Raw genomic sequence first — 6000 nt, 5'->3', positions numbered from 1 at the left:
TACTACACACGTTACATTGCTGTACTCTCTACTACACATGTACACACGTTACATTGCTGTACTCTCTCTACTACACATGTTACATTGCTGTACTCTCTACTACACATGTTACATTGCTGTACTCTCTACTACACATGTTACATTGCTGTACTCTCTCTACTACACACTAGGGCTGGGAGATTTTCTTGAAAAAAAAATCTTCAAAAAAACTCGATTCACGATTAGAATCGAGTTTTTTTTTTTTCTTTGGAAACCGCGCCAGTCCTGAGGCACTGCGGGCATGAGTTTTTAGGTGAAGCCGCGACTTCGGCCTAGTCCGCAGCGTCCGGCCGTAGCCGCGGACTAGGCCGAAGCCGTGGCCTCGCCTAAAAACTCATGCCCGCAGCGCCTCGGGTCCGGCGCGGTGAAAAAAAAAAATCTAAAAAAATTTATTTGCTTAAATTTTGAATCGATTTGACCTCTCAACTCGATTCAAGATTTAGATCAATTTTTTTCCAGCCCTACTACACACGTTACATTGCTGTACTCTCTACTGCACACGTTACATTGCTGTACTCTCTACTACACACGTTACATTGCTGTACTCTCTACTACACACGTTACATTGCTGTACTCTCTACTACACACGTTACATTGCTGTACTCTCTACTACACACGTTACATTGCTGTACTCTCTACTACACACATTACATTGCTGTACTCACTACTACACACGTTACATTGCTGTACTACTCTCTACTGCACACGTTACATTGCTGTACTCTCTACTACACACATTACATTGCTGTACTCTCTACTACACACGTTACATTGCTGTACTCTCTACTACACACGTTACATTGCTGTACTCTCTACTACACACGTTACATTGCTGTACTCTCTACTACACATGTTACATTGCTGTACTCTCTACTACACACGTTACATTGCTGTACTCTCTACTACACATGTTACATTGCTGTACTCTCTACTACACACGTTACATTGCTGTACTCTCTACTACACATGTTACATTGCTGTACTCTCTACTACACACGTTACATTGCTGTACTCTCTACTACACACGTTACATTGCTGTACTCTCTCTACTACACACGTTACATTGCTGTACTCTCTACTACACACGTTACATTGCTGTACTCTCTCTCCTACACAGTGTTGGCAACCTATCAGATTGAAATTTACTGACACGACACCCAACATTTACTGGCAAAGCCACGTTTTTACTGACATTTCCAAAAGTTACTAAATTACACTTGTAAGTGCAAATCTCAGTATTTAGGCTACAAATAAGTACAATATGCAATTAGCAATGTGATTTAAGATAGATATTAAGGCAAAAAGCAGATTTCTTATTTTATTCTCAATATAGTAAGTAAGTGGCTCAGGGACAGGACTCGGGGAAAGGAAATTCAAATCTTTTATACAAGTAGAAGGCGCAAAACCAAAACATAGTTATCACAGAGTTATTAGATGTGCTGCAAAGCATAGTAATGTATGCATACAAATGAAAAGACTTCAAGTCCACAATCAATATGATTGTATAAAAGAAGTCCAAAATCAGGGGAGAAGAGCAGGAAAAAGGGGGGGGGGGGTGATCCACGCTCACGGCAGCCATCGAGGGGGGACAGGAACCATGTTCCTAGTGTGCTGAAAAAACAAGAGGAGAAGGAAAGGCGCCTCTGGGTGCAGATTTTTCTTAAAAAGGTTTAACCCCTTCCCGACCGGCGCACGCCAATGTACGTCGGCAGAATGGCACAGCTGGGCAAATGGACTTACAGGTACGTCCATTTGAATTCCCCACCATGCCATTGCGTGCGCGCTGCCGGGGGCTCCGTGAGGACTCGATCGTTGCGGGGATACCCGCGATCGCCTCACGGAGAGGACGAACGGGGAGATGCTGATGTAAACAGCATCTCCCCGTTCTGCCTAGTGACAAGTGTCACTGATCTCTGCTCCCTGTCATCGGGAGTAGTGACACAGCTAGCCCATCCCCCCTACAGTTAGTAATCACTGCCTAGTACTGACTTAACCCCTCCCGGCCCCCTAGTGGTTAACCCCTTCACTGCCAGTGTCATTTACACAGTAATCAGTGCATTTTTAATCGCATTGATCGCTGTATAAATGACAATGGTCCCAAAAATGTGTCAAAAATGTCCGACATGTCCGCCATAACATCGCAGTCACAATAAAAATCACTGGTCGCCGCCATTACTAGTAAAAAAAAAAAATTATTAATAAAAATGCCATAAAACTATCCCCTATTTTGTAAACGCTATAACTTTTGCACAAACCAATCAATAAACGCTTATTGCAATTTTTTTTTACCAAAAATATGTAGAAGAATACGATCGGCCTAAACTGAGGGAAAAAAAATGTTTTTTTAAATATTTTTGGGGGATATTTATTATAGCAAAATGTAAAAAATAATAAGTTTTTTTCAAAATTGTCGCTCTTATTTTGTATAGTGCAAAAAATAAAAATCGCAGAGGTGATCAAATATCACCAAAAGAAATCTCTATTTGTGGGAAAAAAAAGGACATCAATTTTTTTGAGAGCCACGTCACATGACCACGTAATTGTCAGTGACGCAGTGCCAAATCGCAAAGAGTACTCTGGTCAGGAAGGGGATAAAATCTTCCAGAGCTGAAGTGGTTTAATAAACAGTAAAAGCCAAATGGCAACTCACATTTTAAGAAGTGTTAATAGGCATAAAATAAGTGTGGATCTGGTCCCAGCAACGGGGGAATCCTCAGTGTAGTCAGTCCCTGTTCCTTCCAATGGAGGTGCGCTGTGACATCTTCTCAGAATACCGCTGGATGGTGCTTCAGCCGGCCGCGGTGAGAGTGTGCCAATACGAGGTGTGGAGCGCAAGCTGGTAACCAGGTGAAGGGGGATGACATCACTGGAGTGATGTCACTGGAGTCACCCCATCCCCCTTCTCCTGGTTACCAGCTTGCGCTCCACACCTCGTATTGGCACACTCTCACCGCGGCCGGCTGAAGCTCCATCCAGCGGTATTCTGAGAAGATGTCACAGCGCACCTCCATTGGAAGGAACAGGGACTGACTACACTGAGGATTCCCCCGTTGCTGGGACCACATCCACACTTATTTTATGCCTATTAACACTTCTTAAAATGTGTGTTGCCATTTGGCTTTTACTGTTTATTAAACCTTTTAAGAAAAATCTGCACCCAGAGGCGCCTTTCCTTCTCCTCTTGTTTTTTCAGGAGATTGGAATGGGTGACACCCGCCCATGAAATGGACTCTCACAGTGTCACTCACAGCAGTGTGCAGCAGCTCAGATCACTGACACGTCCCATCCGGAGTCCCAGTAACACTCTCTCTCCATGCCAGGTGGCCCTCTCAGTCCCCTCCAGTCCAAACAGCACTGACAGTCCCGCTCCCGGCTTGCCTTCCTCCCGTCCCGCAGACCCACACACGAGGCTCCCTTGTACTATGACATCACATGACACGCTCAGGTACCATCGTCTGTACCACCTGGACACACTGTACCAGGCACTTGGATGGTCCAGGCCGGCTCCGGACCCGAGCTGCGCATGCCCAGTCCTGAGCCAAGCGTCACAGCCATATTTTTTTACTGGCAACCTTTTCCTCTTACTGACATTTACTGGCAGGAGAAAAGTGCCTGGCTGCCAGCAGGGGCCTTGCTAGGGGGTGGCTTTTGGGGCTATACCCCCCAATCTGGGGCCCATAGCCCTGAGTCTCTCAGAGAAGGCCGTGGTCATGGCCTCTCTGCAGCTGGATCGCGAGTGCGGCGGGCAGCACCAGAGAGCGGGCAGGCAGCCAGGGAGAACTGGGCGGGCTAGAGAGCACAGAGATGTCATCATCTCTCACCACCCGCCCTGCATCACCGCTCTTCTGCTTTCACTGTGCAGCCGTGGGCAGCAGAGAGATGACATCATCACTCACTGCCTGCCCTCTCTGTGGTGACCTTGATGTAAGGAGCCGCTTTCTGGGGATGTAATGATATATGTAATATACAGTATATATTATATAATATGTATGTGTATATATATATATATATATATATATATATATATACACACACACATATATTATATACATGTGTATGCCTGCCCAAGTGACTTTCTTTACTTTGTTACTGTGGGCTCTAGCCCCGGGTCTTTTGTAGACCTAGCAACACCCCTGGGCTGCCAGTAAAAATACTGACGGTTGGCAACACTTCTCCTCCACATATTCCCTATTGATGGTGATCCGGGTTCTGTGTACAACTGTGACAAGAGGGGCTCTGACTCCTCCCACTCTTGCTCCAGCACACATTTCATTCTCCAATCAGCACATTGTACTTCTCACACAGCTTGGAGAATGGAGAGAAGGCGGGTGCAGAGCTGAGTGACAGAGCAGCAGACCAATCGGCAGCCAGACCTCGTGCTGGGAGGCGGAACTATGCAGATAGCAGTTTAGAAGAGGCTTCAGCGTCGCTCTTGTCACTGACACAAGGCGGGGACAGAAGTACAACAATCACACATAATGCTGCCTCTGTGTCAGCGGTGCTGCTGATCCGATGCTAAGCCCCTCCCCCGAGTTCTCCTCTCTGGGCTCTCTCTCCACATAGGACCGCCCACTCTGTCCATCCTGACCCTCCCCCGGGATCCCATCCCCAGCTCTGCATCCCATTCCCCGCACTCAACCTTCCTCTTCTATGGGGCGCAGGGTGGAAGTTTTCCTGCTGGAGGGACAGACAGCTATTGGATCCGGATTTTTCCTCCCCCCTACCCTGGAGCCCTAGGAATCCGCCTGACCTGCCCCCCACATCCCGATTCCCGACACTGGACCCGATCTCACTGGTAAGGTGACAATCGGTACTAATGACACTTACTAGATCTCCGATCGGTGTAATCTACGAAAAATCCGCTGGATGGCGCTGTGATTCTTCAGTGACGACAGCCGATAAGACACGCCTTCTCCCTGGCAAACCGCAGAAGAAATGGCGCCGCTCAACCCTCTCGTGCTCGGCATAACCGTTATCCGCCCGCCGCTTCCGCCAATCAGAGTAAACGCGACCATCCCCCGGCGGCCCCCCCGCCACACGGGTTCTTCACCCTCCAGCCTGCAGGTGGCAATAGAGAGCACCGCTGTGCAGTGAGGGAAGGTTGCCCGTTCTCACTCACTCTATCCCCTTGTCACATGACTGGGGGAAAGAAGATATTTCCCGGTTTGTCTGGAAGAACAAGGAGGAGGGGGGGGGACACGAATTACCACAGACCTTCCATCTCTACTCCTCACACAGCCCCCTTATCTCCTCTCTCTCTTCCTCATTCTCCCCCTCCTCTCTCTTCCTCATTCTCCCCCTCCTCTCTCTTCCTCATTCTCCCCCCCTCACTCTTCCTCATTCTCCCCCCCCCTCACTCTTCCTCATTTCCCCCCCCCCTCACTCTTCCTCATTCTCCCCCCCCCCTCACTCTTCCTCATTCTCCCCCCCCTCATTTTTCCTCATTCTCCCCCCCCTCATTTTTCCTCATTCTCCCCCCCCCTCACTCTTCCTCATTCTCCCCCCCCCCCTCACTCTTCCTCATTCTGCCCCCCCTCACTCTTCCTCATTCTGCCGCCCCCCCTCACTCTTCCTCATTCTGCCGCCCCCCCTCACTCTTCCTCATTCTGCCGCCCCCCTCACTCTTCCTCATTCTGCCCCCCCCTCACTCTTCCTCATTCTGCCCCCCCCCTCACTCTTCCTCATCTGCCCCCCCCCTCACTCTTCCTCATTCTGCCCCCCCCCTCACTCTCCTCATTCTGCCCCCCTCACTCTTCCTCATTCTGCCCCCCCTCACTCTTCCTCATTCTGCCCCCCCCTCACTCTTCCTCATTCTGCCCCCCCCTCACTCTTCCTCATTCTGCCCCCCCCCCCCTCACTCTTCCTCATTCTGCCCCCCCCCTCACTCTTCCTCATTCTGCCCCCCCACTCACTCTTCCTCATTCTTCCCCCCCCTCACTCTTCCTCATTCTTCCCCCCCCT

General features: G+C 49.2%; 1 pseudogene; it reads left to right on the top strand.

Moving 5' to 3' along the window:
* Nucleotides 1-4550: 4550 nt before the first annotated feature.
* Nucleotides 4551-6000, top strand: part of LOC141111746 (F-box/LRR-repeat protein 8-like) — a 42563-nt pseudogene continuing 41113 nt past the window's right edge.

This window comes from Aquarana catesbeiana, linkage group LG11 (genome assembly GCF_042186555.1).
Source record: "Aquarana catesbeiana isolate 2022-GZ linkage group LG11, ASM4218655v1, whole genome shotgun sequence".
Taxonomy (NCBI): Eukaryota; Metazoa; Chordata; class Amphibia; order Anura; family Ranidae; genus Aquarana; species Aquarana catesbeiana.
The sequence above is the reverse complement of the archived record's forward strand: the minus strand, read 5'-3'. Positions and strand labels throughout refer to the sequence as shown.